The sequence below is a fragment of the Leucopleurus acutus genome, assembly GCF_964270905.1.
Source record: "Leucopleurus acutus genome assembly, chromosome: 7".
Lineage (NCBI taxonomy): Eukaryota > Metazoa > Chordata > Mammalia > Artiodactyla > Delphinidae > Leucopleurus > Leucopleurus acutus.
The window spans coordinates 50,190,282-50,217,266 of record NC_139150.1 but is presented as its reverse complement, the minus strand read 5'-3'; positions in this window follow the sequence as shown (position 1 = coordinate 50,217,266).

The window sequence follows — 26,985 nt, the reverse complement described above, 5'->3', positions numbered from 1 at the left end:
GCTGCTTACAAGAGATTCACTTCAGAGCTAAAGACACCAAGAGACTGAAAGTAAGAGGATGGAAAAAGATATTTCATGCAAATGAAAATGACAAGGAAGCATGGGTAGCAATACTCATATCAGACAAAATAGACTTTAAAATAAAGTCTATAACAAGTAACAAAGAAAGGCATTATATAATGATAAAGGGATCCATACAAGAAGAGGATATAATGCTTGTTAACATATGTGTACCTAATATAGGAGCACCTAAATATATAAAGCAAGTATTAACAACCATAATAGAAGAGATTGACAATAATACAATAATAGTAGGGGATTTTAATACCCCACTTACATCAATGGACAAATAACCCAGACAGAACACCAATAAAGAAATAGTAATCTTAAATGCCTCATTAGATCAGCTGAACTTAATAGATATCTTCCAAAAAACAGCAGAATACATTCTTTTCAAATGCACAAGGAACATTCTCCAGGATAGATCATATGCTATGTCACAAAACAAGTTTGAACAAATTTAAAAGGATAGAAATTATATCAAGAAATATTTCTGACCACAATAGTATGAAACTAGAAACCAATTACAGGAAGAAAAGTGGGAAAAACACAAACACATGGAGACTAAACAACATGATACTAAAAAATCAATGAGTCAATGAAGAAATTAAAGAGGAAATCTGAAAATACCTTGAGACAAATGAAAATAAAAACACAACTTTCCAAAATCTATGGGACGCAGCAAAAGCAGTTCCAAGAGGGACATTTATAGCTATATAGGCCTACATCAAGAAACAAGAAAAATATCAAAAAGCAGCCTAACCTACTATCTAAAGGAATCAGAAAGAGAAGAACAAACAAATCTGAAAGTCAGCAGAAAGAAGGAAATAATAAAGATCAGAGAGAAAATAAATAAAATAGAGATCCAAAAACATTAGAAAAGATCAATGGGGCCTCCCTGGTGGTGCAATGGTTAAGAATTAGCCTGCCAATGCAGGGAACACGGGTTCAAGCCCTGGTCCAGAAAGATCCCACATGCCGTGGAGCAACTAAGCCCATGCCCCACAACTACTGAGCCTGCACTCTAGAGCCCGTGAGCCACAACTACTGAGCCCGTGTGCCACACCTACTAAAGCCTGCACACCTAGAGCCCATGCTCTGCAACAAGAGAAGCCACCACAATAAGAAGCCCACGCACCACAACGAAGAGCAGCCCCTGCTCACAACTAGAGAAAGCCCGTGTGCAGCAATGAAGACCCAACGCAGCCAAAAATAAATGAATAAATTTATTTTTTTTTAAAAAATCAATGAAACCAAGAGCTGGGTTTTTGAAAAGATAAACAAAACTGATAAGCCTTTAGCTATGCTTATCAAGAAAAAAAGACAGAAGACCCAAATAAACAAAATAAAAAATTAAAGAGGAGAAATTTTTAAAAAGACAAGATATCACAGAGATATAAAAAATCATAAGAGATTACTACAAATAGTTGTATGCCAATAAATTGGATAATCTAGAAGAAATGGACAAATATTTAGAAAAATACAGCCTTTGGGACTTCTCTGGTGGTCCAGTGGTAAAGAATCTGCCTTACAATGCAGGGGATGTGGGTTCCATCCCTGGTCAGGGAACTAAGATCCCACATGTCGTGGGGCAACTAAGCCCGCATGCCACAACTACTGAGCTCACATGCCTCAACTAGAGCCCACGTGCTGCAAACTACAGAGCCCACACACCCTGGAGCCTGTGCGCCACAACTAGAGAGAGAAAATCCGCACGCCACAGCTAGAGAGAAGCCCATGCACCACAACAAAGAGCCCGCACACTGCAACGAAAGATCCCGCATGCCGCAACACCCAATGCAGCCAAAGAAAAAATAAAAATTTAAAAATACAGCCTTTAAGACTGAATCATGAAGTAATACACAATCTGAACAAAATGATCACTAGTAGTAAAATTGAATTTGTAAAAATCCCAGCATACAAAAGTTCAGGACTTGATGGCTTCACAAGGAATTTACCAAACATATAAAGAAGAGCTAATGCCTATCCTTCTCAAACCATTCCAAACATTGAAGAGGAGGAGACACTCCCAAATTCATCCTACAAGGTCACCATTACCCTGATACCAAAACCACAAAAAGACACTAAAAAAAAAAAAAAAAGTACAAGCCAATATCTCTGATGAATATAGATGCAAAAATACTCAACACAATATTAGCAAACAATACATAAAAAGGATCATATACCATGATCAAGTGAGATTTCCAGGGATGCAGAGTGGTTCAATATCCACAAATCAATCAATGTGATATACCACTTTAACAAAAGGAAGGATAAAAATCACATGATCATCTCAATAAATGCAGAAAAAGCATTTGACAAAATTCAACATCCATTCATGATAAAAACTCTCATCAAAGTTGGTATTGGGGGCTTCCCTGGTGGTGCAGTGGTTGAGAGTCCGCCTGCCAATGCAGGGGACATGGGTTCATGCCCCGGTCCAGGAAGATCCCACATGCCGCAGAGCGGCTGGGCCCGTGAGCCATGGCCACTGAGTCTGCGCGTCCGGAGCCTGTGCTCCGCAACAGGAGAGGCCACAGCAGTGAGAGGCCTGCATACCACAAAAAAAAAATTTGGTATTGGGAACATATCTCAACATGATAAATGCCATTAATGACAAACCCACAGCTAACATCATACTCAGTGAAAAGCTGAAAGCATTTCCTCTAAAATCAGGAATAAGACAAGGATGCCCACTCTCACCACTTCTATTTAACATAGTGTTGGAAGTCCTAGCCACAGTAATCGGATAAGAAAAAGTAAAAGGCATCCAAATTGCAAGGGAAGAAGTAAAACTATCGCTATGCAAATGACATGATACTATATATAAAACCCTAAAGTTGCCACCAAAAAAACTATTAGAACTAATAAACAACTTCAGTAAAGTCATAGGATACAAGATTAATGTACAGAAATCTGTAGCTTTTCTATACATTAATAATGAACTGTCAGAAGGAGAATTCAAGAAAACAATCCCATTTACAATTGTTTTGAAAGGAATAAAATACCAAGGAATAAATTTAACCAAGGAGGTGAAAGATCTATACCCTGAAAACTGTAAAACACTGATGAGAGAAATTGAAGATGATACAAAGAAATGGCAAGATGTTCCATATTCATGAATCGGAAGAGTATTTTTTTAATGTACATACTATCCAAAGCAATCTACAGATTTAATGCACTCCTTATCAAAATACCCATGACATTTTTCACAGAACTAGAACAAAAAATCTTAGAATTTATATGTAACCACAAAAGATCCCAAATAGCCAAAGCAATCTTGAGAAAAAAGAACAAAGCTGGAGGTATCACACTCCCTGACTTCAGACTATACTATAAAACTATAGTAATCAAAATAGTATGGTACTGGCACAAAAACAGACCCATAGATCAATGAAACAGAATAGAGAGCCCAGAAATAAGCCCATGCTCCTATGGTCAATTAATCTATGACAGTGGAGGCAAGAATATACAATGGAGAAAAAACAGTCAATCCCTGGTGGGGGAACTAAGATCCTGCAAGCTGCACGCTGCCAAAAAAAAAAAAAAAAAAAAAAAAAAAAACGTGGGCGGGAGTGTTTGCATAAAACCTAAGCACATTCTCCTATATACTATAAATCATCTCTAGATTACTTATAATACCTAATACAATGTAAATGGTATGTAAATAGTTGTCAGCTCCCAGCAAATTCAAGTTTTGTTTCTTAGAAATTTCTGGAATTTGGGGGGTGGAATTTTTTTTTTCTTGCCAAGCCATGCGGTATGAGGCATCTTAGTTCTCCAACCACGAATTGAACCCATGCCCCCTGCAGTGGAAGCGCAGAATCCTAACCACTAGATCGTCAGGGAATTCCCCAGAGAAGAATATTTTCTATTCACAGTTGGCTGAACAAACGGATGCTGGACCCGTGGATGCAAACAGCTGAATATATAGTTATTTATCATAAACTGTGTCATTAACATTAATAGGTCATGAGCTTATTATTATTTCTAAATTAATATTTTGAATATTAAATTACTAAGTACATAAAAATTTCTCAGTTTTAATTTTAAATATGGGGCTTCCCTGGTGGCACAGTGGTTAAGAATCTGCCTACCAATGCAGGGAACACAGGTTCAAGCCCTGGTCCAGGAAGATCCTACATGCCGCACAGCAACTGAGCCCGTGTGCCACAACTGCTGGGTCTGCGCTCTAGAGCCCGAGAGCCACAACTACTCAAGCCTGTGCACCTGGAGCCCGTGCTTCACGACGGGAGAGGCCACCGCAATAAGCCCACGCACCGCAACAAAGAGTAGCCCCCGCTCACCGCAAGTAAAGAAAGCCCGCGGTGCAGCAACGAAGACCCAACGCAGCCAAAAATAAATAAATATGTATATAAATTTTTTTTTAATTTTTAAATATGGTAAAAATGAATAGATACAGTACACACAAACAAAAGCTCTTTGGAATCCTCGATAACTTTTTTTGTTAATAGACTTACCCAGGGCCCCTGCATTGGGAGCACAGAGTCTTATCCACTGTGCCACCAGGGAAGTCCCTAGAGCAGTTTTAGTTTTACAGCCAAACTGAGCAGAAAGTAGAGACTTCCCATAGGCCCCCTGACCTCACACATGCACAGCTTCCTCTATTATCAATATCCCCCTGAGACTGATACATGTGCTATAATTGATGAACCTACATTGACACATCATAATCACCCAAAGTGCATAGTTTACATTAGTTCACTGTCTTGGTGGTGTACATTCTAGTTTTTTGGACAAAATGTATAATGACATGTATCCATTATTATACTGAAGAAATTGAAGACATGACAAGCTAAAATATGCTGCTTTGGCATACTGACTATTTTGAGCTGAAGGCACTTGGAAAAACAGCAAATGCAGGGAGAGGTTTTCTCTGAACTCCCCTTATCTGTCACGTCCTTTGGAGGCAAAAGAAATTCACCTGTCATAAATCTCCTCCCAGGTAATTTCACAACCAGGAAAGATTGGATTTTCTCACACTCAGACAAATTTTGTTACAAACTATTGCTGGCAAGGAAATTTTTTCCTTCTAGTTTCTTCTGGCTGCTCTAAGAATTAAACTGACAGGAGACAGGCTAACAGGGGAAAAGTCAAACAAAAGTTTAATAACATCTGCACATGGGAGACACCCAGGAAAACTGTGTAACTTGCCAAAATGGCCAAAACCCTCCCCTTAAAATACCATCTACAGGTAAAGACACAAAGGATGTTGGTGGTAGTGTTTTGGGACTTCAAAGGGGAGGAAGACAATTCACATGGAGATGGAAAAGCCAGTGTTTGGTAAACAAGTGTTTGCTGGGGGCCAAGCACAGACAATGAGACAGAGGGGATTTTCAGCACCAACTGCTAAGTTCCTCTTTGTCTACCATGCCTGATTCATATAATACTATAGATATCTGCGGTGATAGTTCATTTCCTGGAACAGGCTCTCCGTATAAATTATTTTAGGCAGTTAGGGGGAAATGTCAAAGGTTCTTCCTGAGGTTTTGGGGCCATGTTTGTTTTCAGCTTGAAATAATTCCCATGCCAAAGAGACATATTTGGGGTGGCAAATTTTGCTCCCCTACATTTTCATATCTCCCATCTATTCTTCTAAGGGCCCATTCATCTTTTCTAAATATTATTTACTTTTCTCTAAACAGCCTACATCCCCCAATAAAGATGTTATAAAAACTCACAAATATCACTGCTTTTGGCAGTATTCTCTTTTCTTCCTGTGATGTCCCCGTGCATATATTAAAAATTAATACATTTGTATACCTTTTCTTCTGTTAATCTGCCTGTTGTCAGTTTATTTCATAGACCCAGCTCTTGAACATAGGATGACAGAAGAAAAGTCCTCCTCCTGCCCCATCAGGCAGGAGTAGTGTCCTAAAAGTGCTCTGTGCTCTGTCTCTATAACCGTTAAGAGTATAAGAGATCCTGAGATTTTTTAAGTTTGGGAATCACTTCACCATCCTATCTCACTAGAGATCCGCAGTCCCACCCAGGTTTCCTGAATTTGTGGAATTGCTGTGAGACTCCAATTTTAGACCCTCAAAGGCCTCTCACAGCGTCTCCTAGTTGTTGTCCAAGAACCCTCTCCGCATTTGGGCTTCCTAATTTTTTTCCCCCCTTTTAAAGGCCTTTTTTCATTCAATTCTGTGGTATGTCACCTGCAGGGTCCTGCTTCTTCCAGATCTGACAGCCAGTCCTTTGAAACCCCAAAGGACACACTTATAGGGCACAGGGGCATGGAGGAGGGGAGAAAGTGAAGAGTCTTTTCATTCATCTGCCCTCAGGGTATGCTATCCACAAGATAATGGGACCTGACTCCTTTCTCCTAACTGAGTTGTGCCCAACCCTCGGGGGGAGGAAGCAGGAATCAGAAACGTGAACCCTGCCTCCCGCTCTGGGTTGGAGGTCTCTGGATGGGTAGGGGGCTCTACCCTGCTATATGCCCTGACATTGCTTCCAGTGCGGACTTCCTGCCTCTGTAGGCTCATGGTGGGAAAAGCCAGAGCAACTCTGGTAGGGGGTGTCTTGCAGAGCTTTTAGCAAGAATTAGTAAGGGGAAAGTTGAAAGACTGCAGGATGCCGTAAAAACATCACAGTAGACACCTTTCCAGACACTCACTGGAATGTAAATGGGGCTCAGCTCCATCCCTTCACAGTTGCCCTGGTCTCATCTTTGTGGTTCACGGCACTATATGACTGTAGAAGAACTCCAGCTCTGGTCTGGCTGCTCTTTTCCTCCCTCAGGATTTTTCACCAATGTTTACAAAACTTTTGCTCAAACTACCCCAAGCTCAAGGTAAAAAGTGCAAGCCATACAAAAAGGTAAAGTTATCTGACTCTCAGGGAGAGTTCTGTTCACTAAGCAAACTCCTGGACGAACTCCAGGAGAAGAGCAGAGATCTGCATCTCTGACCAACTGCCCAGGGGGATTCTTATGTAAACTGCAATCTGAGAGCAGAAGGAGAGAAATTAAGGGTTTTAGAGATGCTAAGAGCGGTTATTTGGAAAACCATAGAATAAGGTGGATTCTGAAAAGGAGGAGAATCCAGACCTTTCTTTCTGCTCTGAGAGAAGACTGAAAAGAGCAATTATTTCCTGGAGAAGTAGCCAACTCAAGTGGAAGGAAGTAACCTGGGCTGGGAAGGGAGGGAGGAAGTTGGAAGCAGGGATTATTAACATCCCCTGCCTCACCCCCATGGCTGGCGCAGTGATTAAGAATCTGCCTGCCAATGCAGGGGACACGGGTTTGAGCCCTGGTCTGGAAAGATCCCACATGCCATGGAGCAACTAAGCCCCTGTTCCGCAACTACTGAGCCTGCACTCTAGAGCCACAACTACTGAAACCCGCGCACCTAGAGCCCATGCTCTGCAAGGAGAAGCCACCGCAGTGAGAAGCCTGCGCACTGCAACGAAGAGTAGCCCCCGTTCTCCGCAACTAGAGAAAGCCCGCGCACAGCAACGAAGACCCAACGCAGACAAAAATAAATAAATAAATAAATAAAATGTATATTTAAAAAAAAGAAAGCATTCACGGCTGCGTTTGGCTGCAATCCTATAAATACATTCTTCTCTCAGATCGGACACACGAGTATAGAAGACTGGCCATTAAAAAGATAAACAGTATTAATAATATTAATAATCATGATTGCCAGTAGTGTTGAAATTTTCTGGAACCCTTTCCTGAGTTGCCTAATGCCCAGAGAAGGAAAATAACAGTGTTTAGTAGACATGAATTATAGGATCAGTGCACGTAGCTATCAGTGCACATGGATGATGAACCAAGGCTTGTAAGTTGGTTTCGTTTTGGTCTAATTACATGTTTGTGGTGTGTGTGTGTTTAATTTCACTTTTTTTTTTTTGGCCTCTGACTCTTCCTGATTAAAAAACAAACAAACAAACAAAAAAAACACACAGGGCTTCCCTGGTGGCACAATGGTTAAGAATCTGCCTGCCAATGCAGGGGACATGGGTTCGTGCCCTGGTCTGGGAGGATCCCACATGCCGCGGAGCAACTAGGCCCATGAGCCACAACTACTGAGCCTGCGCGTCTGGAGCCTGTGTTCTGCAACGGGAGAGGCCGCGACAGTGAGAGGCCCGGGCACCGCGATGAAGAGTGGCCCCCGCTCGCTGCAGCTGGAGAAAGCCCTCGCATAGCAACGAAGACCCAACACAGCCAAAAATAAATAAATTAATTAATTAAAAAAAAAAAACTTTAAAATGGTAGGAAGTGACATACACCCTTGATGGATCTGTATTTATGTTAAAATATTGGCTTAGTAAATTTAACTGAGAAGAGGAAACTGTTAAAGGCAGTGTTTCTGCCTTTATTTAATGATTCCTTTGTTCAACTGACTTTTATTGATTGCTTATTTGATCCAAGCCACGTGCTAGGATACAAAGGTCAATGAAGGCATTGCCTCCTCTCAAGGAAGTCATGGTCTCCTGGAAGAAATAGAAAAGGAAACGAATAAAATGCATTGTGAAAAGAGTGCATACTATAGGCATACAGAGACCACCTTATATTTGTCCAAGAATATGTAAGACTGCTTTTTAAAGTTATAAAAGGAAAAAAAATTAAAAATAAAATTATAAAAGATACTACATTGTACCAACAGTCCAGCACCTTGTTTTTTTTCTTTGATTGACTGATTGATTGTTTTAATTCAAGTAGTTGATTTTGGGTGTGTGTGTGTGCGCACGCGTGCATGCTTTGTTTTTCACTGTACAATATTCCCTGGAGATCGTTCTACTGTAAAGAAAAAAATGTTGCCTGCCATTCCAGTTTTATAGGGATCAAGCCATTCTCCACTGCAGTGCACCTTGTGGGAATTCAGAATAGAGAAAAACAGGAAGCATTCTGTGCTTTGGATATACCAGCCCCTAGATAGTTAAGATACATAACTAAGGAAATTTTTCAATGACCCCAGATTCTTGCATGTTTCCATACATAGAAAAGCACTAAAAAAGAATGAAATAATGCTATTTACAGTAACATGGATGGAACTAGAGATTATCATACTAAGTGAAGGAAGTCAGAAACAGAAAGACAAATACCATATCACTTATATGTGGTATCTAAAATATGACACAAATTAACCTATCTACAAAACAGAAACAGACTCATGGACATAGAGAACAGACTTGTGGTTGCCAAGGAGGAGGGGATTGGGGGAGGGATGGAGTGAGAGGTTGGGGTTAGCAGATATACACCATTATACATAGAATGGATAAACAACAGGTCCTACTGTATAGCACAGAGAACTATATTCAATATCCTGTGATAAACCATAATGGAAAAGGATATTTAAAAAAACAGAATGTATATATGTGTATAACTGAATCAATTTGCTGTGTAGCAGAAATTAACATAACATTGTCAATCAACTATACTTCAATACAAAGAAAGAAAGAAAGAAGGAAGAAAAGAACGAAAGAAAGAACTTGAGATGTCTGTTCAACAATATTTTTCTGCTTGACTACATGTTTTTCTCAGCAAAAAAGTTCGTATATATCCTGGGTTCTCCCTTCCAGCTTCAGAACAGTTTCCCCAGGCTATATTCCTCAGTAAGACACTGAAAAATTCTACTTACAACTCTTATGTAGTGCGTTTTTTTCAAGAGGACGCTACCGAGTAGCTGTGCATTTTTGAATAGATCCTCTGGCCCTAGGTGAGTGGTGGGTAGGAGGAAATGGGACAGTGGAGACTGAACCAGGGAGGAGAGTTAGCCACGGTGGGGCTGTTGCATTTTCATGGTTTGATGCCTGGTTGGGAGTGGAAGGCATCTGGGCTGGTACTCCATGTAACGGGCACTTCACTCACCCTCTTGCATTACTTTACGGTTTCTCTAGTGGAAGAGGAAAGTGGTATAACTGCTAGGGTAAAACTGAAAAGCTATTCTATTTATGCTGCAGATATGGTGGGCTAAGTGCTGTGCTGGTGTTCAATAATTATTGTGGTAAATACAATTTACTGTAAGGCTTAAGATCTAGGTAAGTCCATAGGAGGATGTTAAACATATATAATTCTTTTTTTGTGGGGGGGGGCAGCACGCCACGTGGCATATGGGATCTTAGTTCCCCGCCAGGGATCAAACCCGTGTCCCCTGCAGTGGAAGCGTGGAGTCTTAACCACTGGACCGCCAGGGAAGTCCTGATCTCATCTTAATGTAACTACCTCTGCAATGGCCCTACTTTCAAATAGGTTTACATTCTGAGGTACTAGGGGTTAGGGCTTCAATATATTTGGGGTCGGGGGGAGACACACTTCAACCTATCACAACCCCTCCCCCAATATCTAAACAACCCTAATTAATAAATCTTCACTCAATGTCTCAGACATATAGGAGTTCTAAAACTTCAATCTGTCTTAAAGATTTTGCCATATACATTTGTAACTGAAGCATTAAATAAATAAAAATTTGCCAATTGTAGAATCCTCTGGCTCAGTTTAAAAATGCTTTGTTAGAATTACTTCTGGGTGGTGAGAATTGGGGGTAAATTTTAATTTACTTGTACTTCCCTGTATTGCATTTTTTTCAAATAGTCATATCATTGTTACATTTTGACAACGATGCATCTAGATTTTCAGAGAAATGAAGAAACCCATGTTACTCTGTTTGCACTGAAAGGATAATGGCTGGGAGATGAGCCGATGGGAAAAAATGGGACTCGTGCAAAATAAGGTAGAACACGACCAGGAAAGTCACAGTGAGGCCAGGCGTGGGAAGGGCAAGTAAGCTTGGAAAGGAAACTTAGAGATTCTCCATTCCAGCATCTACCCAAGTGAGTCCCAGGGGTTTATGGGAATAAAAGAATTCTGTGGCCAAGGAAATCTGGGACACCCAGCACTTCTCTCCCTCTTGAAAAGTTACAGTGCATACATCTGAGAAGTCCCGCAGTGCAGAAACCTGTCCAGCCCAGAATTTCCCAGACATCTGGATTCAAAACCCTTTTTGGGAAAACCTATTAAATCTATTAGAACTGGCATTTTACTCTGCTCTAGTCCACCTCTCCTATTTTATACATTAGAAAATTGAGGCCCAGAGAGGTGAATCGAGGTCACACAACTAGTCAGAGGCAGAGCGGGGACAAAAATCCAGGATTTGTCCCCATACCCGCTGTTTCCTGAATTTCTTCCTGCTCAGGGTTGGTGAAGTTCTGTCGGGAATGCTGAAGAAGAGAAAGATGAGTAGGACATCTCTGTCAGATTTAGGAGAGGAGGAATCAAGCTGTACCTAGAGCAATAGAAGTGTATTTGTTTCAAACGGTTGTTGAGTTTTTGTTTGTTTTGCTACCTATCATGATTCTCAAGTAACTTAAATTTTTTTTTAATGTTTATTCCCTTAGTTCATACTCCAGAAATCAGTCAAGTTTTGTGCATGAGTTTTGCAGCTTGCACGTTGATTCCCCAACTTAACTCCATCTAATCTTCCACTGGTCCCTGGTTGGACTCTCCCATGAGAAAGATGTCTGTGGTGACATGACCAGACCATGGGGTTTCCTGCAGGTCAACACAGATCTCTCCCTCCACACTGCCTCAAAGGTAGAGGCTGACAAAGCTCTGCTTTCCACGGTTTCAGGATCCGCTCATCAGAGGCCCTTTTGCTCCTCTGATGAGATACAGTAAACATCTGCCCCGGTGACTCCCTCGGAAACTCCACCAGGCCTAAGGGCTCAGTCAGGTGGACGCAGACAGGGCTGTCTCTTCTCTCTGCTAGTGAAGTCTGTGTGTTCTGGCATCACTGTGCCCTGGCAGGACACAGCCACCAGCATCCATGCCTGAAGCTGACGGACAGCAGCCTCATAGAGGGTCTAGCTGTGGAGAATTGTAATGTCCTGGAGGCACATGTGACTAGAAGCCAATTCTGACAGGCGCGCTTTGAGCACCTATTGTGTACACTGCCACCCTCCTCTCCAAGTTTACAGTCTGGTCATGAAGAGAGGCAGAGACATACAGGACCTTGATAGAAACCCAAAATAGTGCTTGATGAGAGGCTTAAAATACCAGATGAACTCAAGGAAGTCAGCAACTGCTTCTTGTCATGGTCCGAACGTGGGTTGGAAAAGAATTTCCAGACACAAGCCAGAATGTAAAGAAGATAGAACTTACTAGAGGGAAGGGTCACTGCCAGAGCAGCGGGCCGCCTCCCGAGTAGTCTGGGAGAGTCGAGCCCAAATAATGTGCTATTGATCAATTTTTATAGCCAGAAAACAAAAGAATGGTCCGAGGTGAAAATTTTGTTTACTGATTGGTCGAGGCACATATATCTTTCTTCTGTAGGGTGGGAGTGGGACAGGCCAGATGCCTTTCCTTATTTGGGACAGGTCCCTTCGCCCAGGTGGGCGTCGCCCAGGTGGGCTCAGGAATTTCGTAACCATCGCAACTTGGTAGGGAGAGCGATTAAGAGTCCGGTAGGGGGTGTAACACCGAAATCTTTCCAGGCAGGGCTGTCCTTTGTCCTTGAAGCATCACTGTCCTCGGAGCGCCACACTTTTGATTGGGAGGAGAGGGTCTTGAAGGATGAGCACAACTGTGGCAGGTGGAGAGGGGAAAGGGGTACAAAGGGGTCAGCTGGAGGGGGAAGTGGGACGTTCTGGATACAGGGGAGGTTTGAGCAGAAGGAAGCGGGGAAGAACACGGGTGTGATAAAGTGAGGAGAAAAGGATACTCTTCCTGGGGTGTGGGCAGCACGGTGTGTGAGAGGAACTAATTCCTTCTAAGTTTTTCTGGCTGGTCTGAGAATTAAATTAACATGAGTCAGATTAACAAAAGAAAAATAAAACAAAAGTCTAATAACATCTATAAATGGGATAAAGCCAGGAAAACTAACTCGCCAAAATAGGCAAAACCCTCCCCTTAAATATCATCTTCAGCTAAAGACAAAAGAGGATATCGGGGGTAGTGGTTTGGGACGTAATGCACATGAAGATGGAAAAGCAAATGTCTGGTAAATAAATGGCTGCCGGCCGTGCAGAGACAATGGGACACAGAGTGGACTCTAATCGCTAGGCCCTGCCTCTCCACCACACCTAGCCCATCATCTTTGCAGATGTCTCTGGTGATAGCTCTATTCCAGGAACAGGCTTTTTTTTTGAATTTTTGAATTTAATTTTTTATACAGCAGGTTCTTATTAGCTATCCATCTTATACATATTAGTGTATATATGTCAATCCCAATCTCCCAATTCACCCCACCATCACCTCCCCTCCCCCCGGCCACTTTCCCCCCTTGGTGTCCATACGTTTTTTCTCTACATCAGTGTCTCTATTTCTGCCCTGCAAACCGGTTCATCTCTACCATTTTTCAAGTAGGAACAGGCTTTTTATGAGAATTCACTTAGGCAGTTAAGGGGAAGGTAAGAAGAAAAACTTCCTGAGTTTTCCAGCCTAAATTAATCCTCATGCCAAAGAGGTATTTGGGGTAGCAAATTTTGCTCCCCTACAATGGGGTGGAGAGGAGATGGAAAAAGACAGGTAGGGTCTAGACTGTAGAGGCCATGAATCTATCGACAAGAAGTTGGATTACACTCCTGTATCCCTACTCCATGAAGTGATATGGGGGAAGGAGAGACATGCTTATAAATTATACGGCTATATTAATTACTATACTGGGACTGTTACCTTCAAAGAAATTAAAATGTCACGCCATCTATTAAATTTGGACCTTCTACTACAGTTAGTAAAAAGCCACAGCTGGTTTGGGGAATTTTTTTGTTGCCGTTATTCATGGTGTTGGTTTGCTTATGACCTAGTATCTTTGTCAACTCTTACACGAGACTTTGAAAGGCAGAGAAACTAGAATGTTATTTCTCAGAGATGATCTAGGTAACATTCTGTGGTTATCACTTGTTATTTCTTCTTCTCCTTTTAGAAATAGTATTTGTGTTTCTTCTAAACATGCAGAATTTGAGAGCACAGGAATAGTAAGATCAGATCTATGTTTTAAAAGGAAAACCCAGGTAATTCTAGGGTCAATGTCTAAACTGGATTGGATTAGAAGGAGAGAAGCTAGAGATGGGAATACTAGTTTCAGACCTAGCTTGCTAGTTTGCTTTTATTCACTCACTCAGAAAATCTTTAGGAGTATCTACAATGTGTCAGGCACTTTCTGGGCAACACAAATAAAGGAGTGAATGGACTTCCCTGGCGGGCCAGTGGTTAAGACTCCACGCTCCCAATGCAGAGGGCATGGGTTCGATCTGTGGTCGGAGAACTAAGATCCCACATGCTTCATGGTGTGGCCAAAAAAAAAAAAGGAGTGAAGAAAACAAATGAAGCATCAGCTCTCCTGGACCTTCCATTCATCTGGGGGAGTATAGATAATAGACATATGAATCTACAGTGTTGGGTATTGATGTGCTAAGAAGGAAAAAGAAACAGGGGAGAAGGATGAAGTGTGCTGGGTGGAGCTATTTTTCTTCCTTTTTGTCTTTTTTTTTTTCTCATTGTGGTAAAAATGTCCATAACATAAAATTTACCATGTTAACCATTTTAAAGTTACAATTCAGTGGCATTAAGTACACTCACATTGTTGTATAACTGAAACAGGAGGGAAGGGGGCAGGGCACAACCTTTAAAAGAATGACAGCTATTGGGGATACAATGTAACTGGTTACAACCAACTAGGTCCAAGATGGCAGGAGATTCAACTTCCAGTAGACCTTGAGCCTCATTATACGCTAATTGTAATACATCAACATGCTAAATGACACACCCACCAGCGCCATGAGAATTCCAAGGCTAACCATAAAGGGCCAAAAGTGGGCCGTGGCCCAATTCCTGGGAAATCCCCACCCCTTCCACAAAATAGTGGGAATAATGCTCCCACTCATTAGCTTATGAAATTATCCAGCCCATAAAAACTAACCACCCCCATACTTCGGGGCCGCTCTTGCCTTTTGAGACAGACCGCATTCTGTCTATGGAATGTGTATCTCTCTGAATAAAGCCACTTCTTACCTATCACTTTGTCTCTCACTGAATTCCTTCTGCATTGAGACATAAAGAACCTGAGCTTCATTAAGTCCTGAGACTAGGTGTGCAAGATTTTAATTAAAAGACCATGGGGGGCTTCCCTGGTGGCACAGTGGTTAACAATCCACCTGCCAATGCAGGGGACACGGATTCGAGCCCTGGTCGGGGAAGATCCCACATGCCCGGAGCAAGTAAGCCCCTGCGCCACAACTACTGAGCCTGCGCTCTAGAGCCTTTGAGCCACAGCTACTGAAGCCAGTGCACCTAGAGCCTGTGCTCCGCAGCAAGAGAAGCCACCTCAATAAGAAGCCCGCGCACCGCAATGAAGAGTAGACCCTTCTCACAGCAACTAGAGAAAGCCCCCACGCAGCAACGAAGACCCAATGCAGCCAAAAATAAATAAATAAATAAAATTTAAAATAAGTAAATAAAAGACAGTGGGTTCAAGTCCCAGCCCATGGGTTCAAGTCCCAATCTGAGTTGTGAGGTTTCACAACTATAACCACCATCCATCTCCAGAACTGTCTTGGGTGGAGCTCTTTTTGCTAGAGTAGTTGAAGACTTCTCTAATACACTAGCATCTGAGTAGCAGCCTCAACGAAGTGAGAACAAGCTTTGTGCACAGCTTAGGTTAGCATGTTCCACACCCTGGAAACAGTTAAGACGACATCAATAGGCCAGGTGAGAGTTGATATAATAAGGTTTGGTGTAGCTAAAACCGCACCTCCAGAGCACAAAGAAGAAGGGACTTGGGAGTCACTTTTCTCCTGGAAATAATGCATTGAGCAGAGATGTCAACCCAGATCCATGAAGAGACAGACAATTCAGTGCTAAGCACAAGCTCTTTAATCATGAAGAGGATCTTCGTATTTTTCCTGGGATCCTGCATCAAAGAGCATATGGTGGTTGTGAACACAATTTATGAGGCTGTGAAGTTTACTGAGTTTCCTTTTTGAGTTATAGAACTTTCTTCCATCAGATATGATTGAGGAGTCATGAGTTTCCTATGGAATGTCCTTTAGCTTGTTGGTACAAGTTTCCCCTGTGCAGGAGCAATTAATCATACATTATTGAGTACATTCCATTTTTCTAGGTACAGAGGAAAACAGGGACATGCCTATGTCTCCTCTACTTGGTCATCAGAAATACCTCTAGACCTTAATCTGTTCAGCTAACCTAATAATTTGTCATCCATGAAACCTTCATATGTTCTGCATTCTGCATCCGATTCTTCCTGTTCAATGAAAGATCCAAATCATGATTTCTGACTTAGGTGGATATTTGAAAGATTAACTTGCTGTGCTAATATCATACAGGAGTCACAACACCAAGCCTTGTGCCACAGTCACATAAAGAAAATTAAGGGATGCACAAAAGAAATTGAACATGTTGTCCTCCTTTGAGTTGCCCTTCAAATTTGCTTTCTTTAGAAACTTGCACAGAAACTTAAATATGTTTGCCCAAGGTGGGTGCTTGTTTTCTTACTGATATGAAAAGCAGTAAGAGGAAATGGAGTTGTTTTGCCTGTAAGGAGGAGCAATCCTTGTAAACAGAGGCCGAGTCAGTGAAAATTCACAGTGTAAGAATCTGGGGGTATGTAGGGACTTCCCTGGTGGTCCAGTGGTTAAGATCCCCCCTTCCAATGAAGGGGGTACAGGTTCGATCCCTGGTCGGGGAGCTAAGATTCCCACCTGTCTTGGGGCCAAGAAACCAAAACAGAAGCAACATTGTAACAAATTCAATAAAGACTTTAAAAATGGTCCACATCAAAAAAAAAAAAAGAATTTGGGGGTGTGTATAATGAGTTTGCAAAATTTTCTACAGGGCTGATACAGCGTGCAATAGTTAGGGTTACATATATTGTGTGTTTGGGCAGGGAAAGCAGAGACTCTACAGTTTATAAAGAAGCTGCAAGTACAACGTGATGTGTTGAATAACCCATCACTAACTACATATCTCCCTGGGGTTTAATTTTACAAGTTCATAATCCTTTATCTGAAACTCTTGGGCCATGTGTTTTGGAATTCAAATTTTTTTTTTCAGAAATGTGGTGTATATACTGCATAGCATTACGTGATACTTCCAGCGGAGTCTGGAATTATTTAAACCCATCGATATATTCCCAGTGAAATGTATGATTATTTGTACTAGGTAGAATAAATAAGGATCATAAACAGACTTACATCAACAGTTCAGGTCAGATTCTGCTGCCAAATTAGTTTGAGCACCAAACCTTTGGTTTCAGAGGCAAAACTCTGAAATTTCAGAATTGTGGCTAAGGGATTGTAGATTTACATACCCTTTCTCTGTGTAACTCTGAAAAGCAAGCAATTGCTTGAACCAATCTTATGAGTAGCTAGGATGCTATGAATCAACAATCTGGGTCTGGGCAGGAAGGAATTACTCAACACCACATCCTTCTACACGCTGCGGATGTGTCTGTAACAGGAGGTCTTTTGTTGGGGGGTATTTGGTATACATCAGTGGGACCTGAAAACACACAAGTAAGAAGAACTAATAGACATATGCAGGGCGCTTTTTTCTGGCTCACCAGAAGGCAGAAACCCAATGAATCATATCCCGCTAGGCAGGTGCGGGCAACAGACAACTGATATCTCCCAAGTGTATTTGAAAGGATCTTATTACCTAAGATCCTAAGAGGGGTTGTTGCCTTGTTGCCTTGGCAACCATAGGTAAGGATAATGAAGTCAGCTCATTTTAGTCACTCTTCAGTTCTCAATACACTTTCTCGCAGACATGGCTGCCTAACAGTTGCCAGACCTGCACTCAGGACATATTTCTTCTCCTGGAAGATTCACGCGGCACCTGTGGCTGCTCTATCCCTGGGCGTGCTCGTGGACCATGCTCTCCAAACAGGCCACACGCTGGACAGCCTCTGGTTTCTGTCTCCTGGGTTTCAGATTAGCTAGCCCAACGCAAAGCAACCTGGACAATGTGGGTCGTAGGATGGCTTGGGAGCCGGGTGAGTAGCTTTTCATTTTTTCCTCACTGTGGGTATTTCCTAGTGAAGGAACATATAGAACTTTCTTGACAGGAGCCTTTACTCATATCAAGTCAAGAAATTACTATTTTACTTTTGACTTATTATTCAATAAGGAAAGCATACCTTGATGAGGAGACTAATTTTTCAACTCAACACATTATTTTTTATTTTTGGCTGCATTGGGTCTTCGTTGTTGCACGTGGGCTTTCCCTAGTTCGGCGAACGGGGGCTCCTCTTAATTGCGGTGCGCGGGCTTCTCATTGCGGTGGCTTCTCTTGTTGCGGAGCACGGGCTCTAGGCATGTGGGCTTCAGTAGTTGTGACTCGCGGCCCTAGAGCGCAGGCTCAGTAGTTGTGGTGCACGGGCTTAGTTGCTTCACAGCATGTGGGATCTTCCCGGACCAGGGATTGAACCCGTGTCCCCTGCATTGGCAGGCGGATTCTTAACCACTGCACCACCAGGGAAGTCCTTATGAATATGTTGAACACATATTATGTGTCACTGTGCCAGGTGTAAGCAGTATCTGCAAAAAGTTGAGAGGCTAGAGTAAGTGTGTATGGGTATGTGTGACTGTGGAACTAGGAATAGCCTTAGGAGCTACGTTTGGCTTATGTAAGCACAAAAGCTTACAGGAAAGCTCATAGGCAGACTCAGCTGGTGCAGGCTTTTGCCTACCCTATACACTAGATGTCCGAAGGTGGAGGAACGGTCTTGGACCCATGAAGATCAAAACCACAGGCAGAGGGCTTCCCTGCTGGCACAGTGGTTGAGAATCTGCCTGCCAATGCAGCGGACATGGGTTCGAGTCCTGGTCCAGGAAGATCCCACATGCCGCAGAGCAACTAAGCCCGTGCGCCACAACTACTGAGCTTGTGCTCTAGAGCCTGCGAGCCACAACTTCTGAAACCCGCGCACCTCGAGCCTGTGCTCCGCAACAAGAGAAGCCACCGCAATGAGAAGCCTGCGCACCGCGATGAAGAGTAGCCCCGCTCCCCGCAGCTAGAGAAAGACCGCGCACAGCAACGAAGACCCAATGCAGCCAATAATAAATAAGTAAATAAATAAATAAATTTATTTTAAAAAAAAAACACAGGCAAAGATGGCAGAGCAGAAAGAATGGAAAAACCTTGTCCCCTGTGTTGTTGCTGGGTTTTTCTTGTCCCCTGCTTTAATCTTAGAATTGCTTTACAAAAACAAACAAACAAAGAAAACCCGAACTGTTTACCTCCAGATATTTCATGATGTGAAACAAAATAAAGGCCTATCTTGTTTGGCCACTGTGGCTGAGATTCTGTTATCTATAGCCAATTATAATCCTGATACAATGTTCTTCTAGAGATTTTCCTCTGTGTATGTAGATACATAAATTCTAACACTAACAACAATCTATGAAGCAGGTAATATTAGCCTTATTTTTAAAAGGGAAAACAGGTTCAGGTAAATCCAGGGAGCTTACCTCAGTCACTCAACTGGAAAGTTACCACACTGGGATGTATGCCCAGGTCTGGGGGACTCCAATACCCAATGTTGTTTCTCCTGTACCATGTGCCTCTCTCTAGAGTTCCTGGACTGGCAGAGGAAGACACCCCTCCAAGTCTCTTTTTTTTTTTTTTTTTTTTTTTTGCGGTACACGGGCCTCTCACTGTTGTGGCCTCTCCCGTTGCGGAGCACAGGCTCCGGACGCGCAGGCTCAGCGGCCATGGCTCACGGGCCCAGCCGCTCCGCAGCATGTGGGATCCTCCCGGACCAGGGCACGAACCCGCGTCCCCTGCATTGGCAGGCAGACTCTCAACCACTGCGCCACCAGGGAAGCCCCAAGGCTCTTTTTAAAGTACACATTGTAACAAGACTTGAAGCAACAGATTAACAAGCACTTGTTAAAAAGAAAAATGAGTTAGCTCAGATCCCATTGCTCTTCCTGACACTTTTCCTTTTTGCACAATTGTTTTCAATCCCTGTTCATCTGCATGCAGAGCTGCAGCTATTCTATCCATACTACTTATTATTCTGGGGCTTTTTTCGGCTAACAAAAGTAGCTCTTGATGTTTCTATATAACTCACAATATTTGAAATTTAAAAATACTCAATAGTCTGTAAAATGATGAAGAGGGGGAAAATCATCTGTGCCATTACTATTTCCCAAAACACCACGAAGTTTGTATTTTGGTTTATTTTGTTTCTGTCCTTTTGCCTATGCATTTCATTTTTGCGTTGGGGTACTCCTAGTATGTGAATTTTGTAGTCAGTCATTTACACTGAATATTATATTGTAAGTGTTATCCACAAGCTCCATGAGGACAACACTTTCTCCATTTTTTTGTTCATCATTGTATCACTTGTGCTTAGCACAGTATAGTAAAGCTGGCTCAATAAATATTTGTTGGCTGGATAAATATTGCTACATACCCTTCATACTTAATATACATATACCCACATAGTGTTCCTTTTAGTGGATATCCCTTAATTTACCCTACTTTCCCATAATTATTGGATATTTCTGTTGTTTTCATTTTTTGCTCTTATGAATATGTTGATGAAAAGTTTTGTGCATATAGTTTTCCCTGCATTTGTACTATTGGCTTAAGATGGGGTCCCAGTGTAAAATCACAGGGTCAATGATTTTTTTTACAAATCTTTATGCGTTTTCTGAAAATACTTTTTAAAACAGCTGGAGCGGTTTACAAAGGTAATAGCAATGCAGCAGGCTCAACACACCCTCACCTGCCCCAGGGTTTTTGTTGTGTTTTTCTTTTTTTTTTTTTTTTTTTCAGTACGCGGGCCTCTCACTGTCGTGGCCTCTCCCGTTGGCTCCGGACTCGCAGGCTCAGCAGCCATGGCTCACGGGCCCAGCCCCTCCGCGGCATGTGGCATCTTCCCGGACCGGGGCACGAACCCACGTCCCCTGCATCGTCAGGCGGACTCTCAACCACTGCGCCACCAGGGAAGCCCTGTTGTGTTTTTAAATTGTGGCTACTGACTTAAGCAGAAGAATCCCTCAATCAATTAACATGCTTATATAACATCAGTTTAGGGTCACAGGCATTCTATGCCAAATAAATACTCATTAAAATGTGAGCCCATAATTTTGGTCATGTCCCTAACACCCCTACTATTATCCGATGCATAATAAGCACAGGTGCAATTCAACTGCATCTCAGCCTCTAACTTCTATTGATCTATACATGTAAATACTAGTTATAATTATTACAAAACTATTAGTTTATTGTTTAAAGCTTTTTGAGCATCACGAGAAAAATGATTTTTACACAAAACACTATAAATAATCACATCCTTGTTTTTCTACTAAGTTGTTCAATGAATTTATCCATATCTCTATATATGTCTATCTCCCTGGAAATTTCAGCCCCAGGGAAAGTATGCTTTTCATGCATATTTAAAATTAATATTCAACAGAAGCTTAACTAAAACTAGAGACAAGACAAAGTACTATATTTTTATGAGCTGTTTGTCAAAGTCCAAATAATTAACATTGTTGAATGTCATAAGGCAGGCAGTGTGCCACTTACTTGAACTGATATTTTCTTAGAAAAACTTCCAAAGCTTTGGCCATAGGAACTATGAATCTAGAGGTACCTCCTGGCTCTAAACAGAGAATCGTAAATTGAATGACTTAAGATGTCATGCCAAAGTAGAGCGACCACAGAGGGTGTTCAAGGGGATCAAAGTAATCTTCAACCCAGTGATTGCTGAGCATGGCTCTTGACTTGCTTCTCAACACTGTGACTGCCAGCCACACATGGGGTGTTTACCTGCCCCGTTCCTGCCTTTGCCCAGGGAGAAGGTGGGGCTGCTGCCTGCTGTGGCCCCATGGAGGAGGGCCTTGGCCCAGGAGCAGCCCTGCTCTCAGGTGTGTCTGGGGATGAGGCCAGGGTAAGGACTGTTGAAAGAGGACTTAGCAGTCCTTTGACCCATGCAGTCATGGCCTGTTTCTCGGAGCTGCAGCTGGCCTCATTCAATCTTCAGAGAGCACTAGAGCCCCATGACCACGACCTCCCACCAAGTCCCCCTCAAGACAGATGTGCTCCATCCCCCTAGGATCACAGCAAGTGTCAGTCGGAAGATGGCTGGCAGGTTTTCTAGTCCACCCCATGCATTCATTTTACTTTTGCTTTTAATTAAATTCAAAACAGTACCCCAAAAATGCAGGTCTGTCTTCACCACCATTCACCTCTCCCCCTAAGTCACAGCTTCTCTCACTCACTTTTCCAGTTGACCACCATTGCCAAGATGCAGAGCATCCTTCCAGCCCTTTTTCTACTAATTTGCATATAGATGTGCATGTATTTATTGCATAAGCAGGTTCATACCATATGTATTGTTCTGTGACTTGCCCTTTTATTTAGCAACGTGTCTTGAAGAACTTTGCATATTGGCTCATATAGATTAGCTCACTGCTTTTTTTTTTTTTTTTTTTGCGGTACGCGGGCCTCTCACTGCTGCGGCCTCTCCCGCTGCAGAGCACAGGCTCCAGACGCGCAGGCTCAGCGGCCATGGCTCACGGGCCCAGCTGCTCCGCGGCATGTGGGATCCTCCCAGACCGGGGCACAAACCCGTGTCCCCTGCATGGGCAGGCGGACTCTCAACCACTGCGCCACCAGGGAAGCCCCTAGCTCACTGCTTTTAACTGATGGAGCGCGCTCCTCAGTCGGTCAGCAGAAACAGCTTAAAAAGTTGTGACCCCCAAATCAGACAAAGCCAAGAAAGACATCAGAATTCAATTCAATCCCCCTCCCTCAATTTTTATACAGGAAAAAAAATCAAACATACAAAATAGTGGAAAGACTGGTATAGGAAACACACACGCTCCACTAGATTCAACAACTGTTACCACTTTCATTGGCTGTCATTTTAATATCTGCTAGAGTTGTTTGGTTCTAAGTTGAGAGGTATATGGAAAGAAGCAGGATTCATTAAGTCCCAAGGTCTTAAGAATTAGGAAGAAAAGACATTTACAAATTGTAAGAGCCAAAGAAATATAAAACCTTCTCAGGTGCGTGGAAGGTGCACATTTCTATGAGCAGAAGAATTAGTAACCTAGGGATGTGGGCTAGAAGGCTACCCCTTCTTGAAATTCTGGAGCGACTGGCATAAGCATAAATGATATTTAGTGAGCTCCACCCAGCTGCATTTTTCTGGTAGCTATGCATCTCTGACATACTTAGGCAAAGTACGGGATGATATATATATTTATCCCCAAAGACAGGGGATGATATATGTATTTCCTTGATGAGTGAAAAGAAGAATCACTCTTTTTGCCTGCAAATTCTGATGGTCTGAAATGGTCTGAAATCTTTTCCTTAAAGTTCACTAAGAAAGTAATCATCTGCCTAGAGGGTGGGCATCCTTTGATGCAAAGGAAAACTTAAAATCAAATATAGAAATGGAATATTATACAGGAATAAAATTGGATGAAAGATAGCTATACTCAAGAAGCTGAATAAATCTTAGAAACATAATTTGCAGTGAAAAACAGCTGGTTGCAGAAGACTACATACAGTGTGATTCTATTCTTATAAAGCTCAAAAACTAGCAAATCCAAACAATATATTGTTTAGGAAGATGTACATGTCTTGGTAAAAAAAAATTTTTTCATGAATGCATAAATTAGGATAGTGATTACCTTGAAATGGATGGGGGGGTGAGTAGGATTTGCAAGCATGTGGCATAATCAAAAACACTGGTAATGTTCTTTTTTAAAAAAATTTTTTGGCTGCATTGGGTCTTCGTTGCCGTGCATGGGCTTTCTCTAGTTGCGTAGAGCAGGAGCTAATCTTTGTTGCAGTGTGTGGGCTTCTCATTGTGGTGGCTTCTCTTATGGCGGAGCATGGGCTCTAGTGCATGGGTTTCAGTAGTTGCGGCACATGGGTTCAGTAGTTGTGGCTCATGGACCCTAGAGCACAGGCTCAGTAGTTGTGGCTCACGGGCTTAGTTGCTCCGTGGCATGTGGGATCTTCCCGGACCAGGGCTTGAACCCTTGTCTCCTGCATTGGCAGGCAGATTCTTAACCACTGCGCCACCAGGGAAGTCCAGGTAACGTTCTATTGATTAACAGTGTGGTGGATTCCTGTATTCATTTTATTATATGCTCCCAAGCTTACATAGATGGTACTTATATTATTTTGTATGTATCAAATATAACATAATAAAATTTTGTAGGTGAAAATAAAAGCTAGACTTACAAGATAGAATAATAAAAATGTGTAAAATTAAAGCCTAAAGAAGAATTAGGGTTTGGGATCTGTAACTTTAATTAACTGGATACTCATTTTGGAACCAAAGCAAACCTCTGAATAGTTCATACAAAAAACTACCCTGAAAGGTACCAAAATACATTTAGCACATCATCCAGATGTACCATTGTTTATCTAGCCATTCTTTTAGTGGCATTTAATTTTAATTTTTTGCTATTCTAACACAGAGGAATAAGCATTCTTAAATATATTTCTTTCAATATGTGTGTAAATATTTGTGGGGTATCTAGGTATCTAGAAATGGAGCTGCCAGGTCAAAGAGTGAAAGACTGACATTTAGACTCAAGGAAATTAAATATAAATTTGTGGCCTGGGTGGTGGGGCATTGCAGAGAGAATTGGAGGAAGATGGCCAAAAGGTAAACTTCCAGTTATATTATTATAAGATATTATAAGATAAATATTATAGCATAAATAAATACTAGGGATGTAATGTACAACATGCTAACTATAGCTAACACTGCTGTATGATATACAGAAAAGTTAAAAGGGTAAATCCTAAGAGTTCTCATCACAAGGAGAACACTTTTTTTCCTTTTTATTGTATCAATATTCACGATGGATATCAATATCCATGATGATGGATTTTAGCTGAACCTATTGTGGTAATCATTTCCCAATATGTGTAAATGAAACCATCATGCTCTATGCCTTAAACTTACACAGTCACGTATGATGATTATTCCTCAATAAAACTGGAAAAAATACAAAACTCAGGATCATACAGGCAGCAAGTAGCAAAGTCAAAACTAGAAACAGGGCTCTTTCTGGGGCTCGATAATGCACCTATTGCCCGTAAAGAAAACACCTATCTCACCAAGGCAAGTGCCCCACTTTAGACTGTGATTTGACCCTTTCCCCATCCTGTCTGTCCAGTCTACAGGTGAAGCACAGTATTGATTTCAGAACCTCAGGACACAGAATACAAGAGCTCCCTGTCACGAGAGGCAGCAGAATAGGGCTTTGTCTCCCGGGAAGGCAAGACAGTTTCTATGGGACTGACTTGGTGTCAGTGGTGGGAAGGGAACCTTTGCTCAGTTCTGAGTCAGAACCCAGAGTTCTTGTCCCATTTTTCAGAGTACTGTCCCTGTGGTCCATGGAAGTGTCTTTTTTTATTTCTAAGAGCAGATTTTGCAATGTTTAGTCTTCAGAGTGGAAATATTTATTACTGAATATGCTGAAAATGCTGTTTTGCTGATTACAGGAAAGCACAAAGGTATACATAAAGCCTATAACCAGAACGAAAAGAGTGGGTGGGAAAGACAAAGAGAATGTCAGTTACCAGCTGTGCCAGCCAGAGTCCCTTTCTTCCCACCTGAACACATTCAAAGAAAATCCAGAATCCAAGTCTTCTCTGAAATGTTCATTTCATTTCAGATACAGAAAGAAATTAAACAGGTGTTTTATTTTGTGTGTGTCTGTATATGTGTGTGTGTGTGTGTGTATATGGCACCCAAACACATGTAGTAGCAACAACAACTCCATACAGTAGATTAAATCAGTGGCATGTGATTAAAATATTTTAAAAATTTCCCTAAAATTTTACAAACTTAGGGACTATCAAGTTTCCCCAAATATCTCACCATTTTGAATCAGGCCCCAAACAAGAAATACATGTTGTATTCTATTGGTATCACTTAAGTCTCTTAATCTATATGTTTCTTACCCCATCATTTTTAATGCCTTGCTACTTTTTGAGGAAAGTGGGTCATTTGTCTTTTCGAGTTTCTCACATTCTGGATTTTGTTGATCATGCCCCCTAGTAGCATTAACACATTCCTCTATTCCAGTAGTTCCTCTAAACTGGTAGTTGGATCTAGAGCTTGATCAGATTCAGGTTTGCTTTTTTGGCAAGAATGTGTCATTTGCAGTGTTGCGTATTTCTATCATATCGCACATAACGTCTGGTGATCTTTTCTATGAGATTAGTGGCCATTGATGACCATTGCCTTGATCCATGATTTTATAGGGTTTTGGAAAATACTGATATTCTTATTTATTTGCTAGAATAATTTCCTCATCAACTATTTAGTTACCCTGAGATACAGGTTGTACAGGTCTTAGCTTGGGTTTCCCAGGAAGCAGAGTTCTTGAGACATGGGCTTTATTGGAAGCATGGTCCTAGGGAAAAAAGTGAGGGGTGGGGGAAGCCGAGAGAGCCAATTCAAGCCCGGTAGGCTGCGGCTTCAAGCACCCGATTGGTTGATACTTTGTGACTTGATTTCTGAGAAGTGATATAGACTGAGTTTCAGGACACTTCGTCCTGGGAGAAAAGGAAGGAATATTTATTTATCAGCTTCTATCCCCCACTGGTCTTAGGTTAGACCACGAAACATTAACCCACGCACCCTTCAGGGTGGTGTACGCATAGGCACCTAGATAGTTTCCATGGATCTCCACACTGGCATTAACAGGGAAGTGCTGGGGTAGAAGGTAGGAGATGAGGTTATTTGGGTTGTTCCTGTATGAAGGTGGAAAGAGCCCACGTAGAACTTACTGCTGCAGCAGTGGCTGCAATAAGAGACAGGTGAGGAAAAGAAGATCTGAAGTGGTACATATGAAGTGTTAGATACAGTCCAGAAGAGGCAGGTAAAATGTGTAATTCTCTCTTGCAATTTACCAGCTTTCAAAATAATGAATTAGTTCTACTGCATC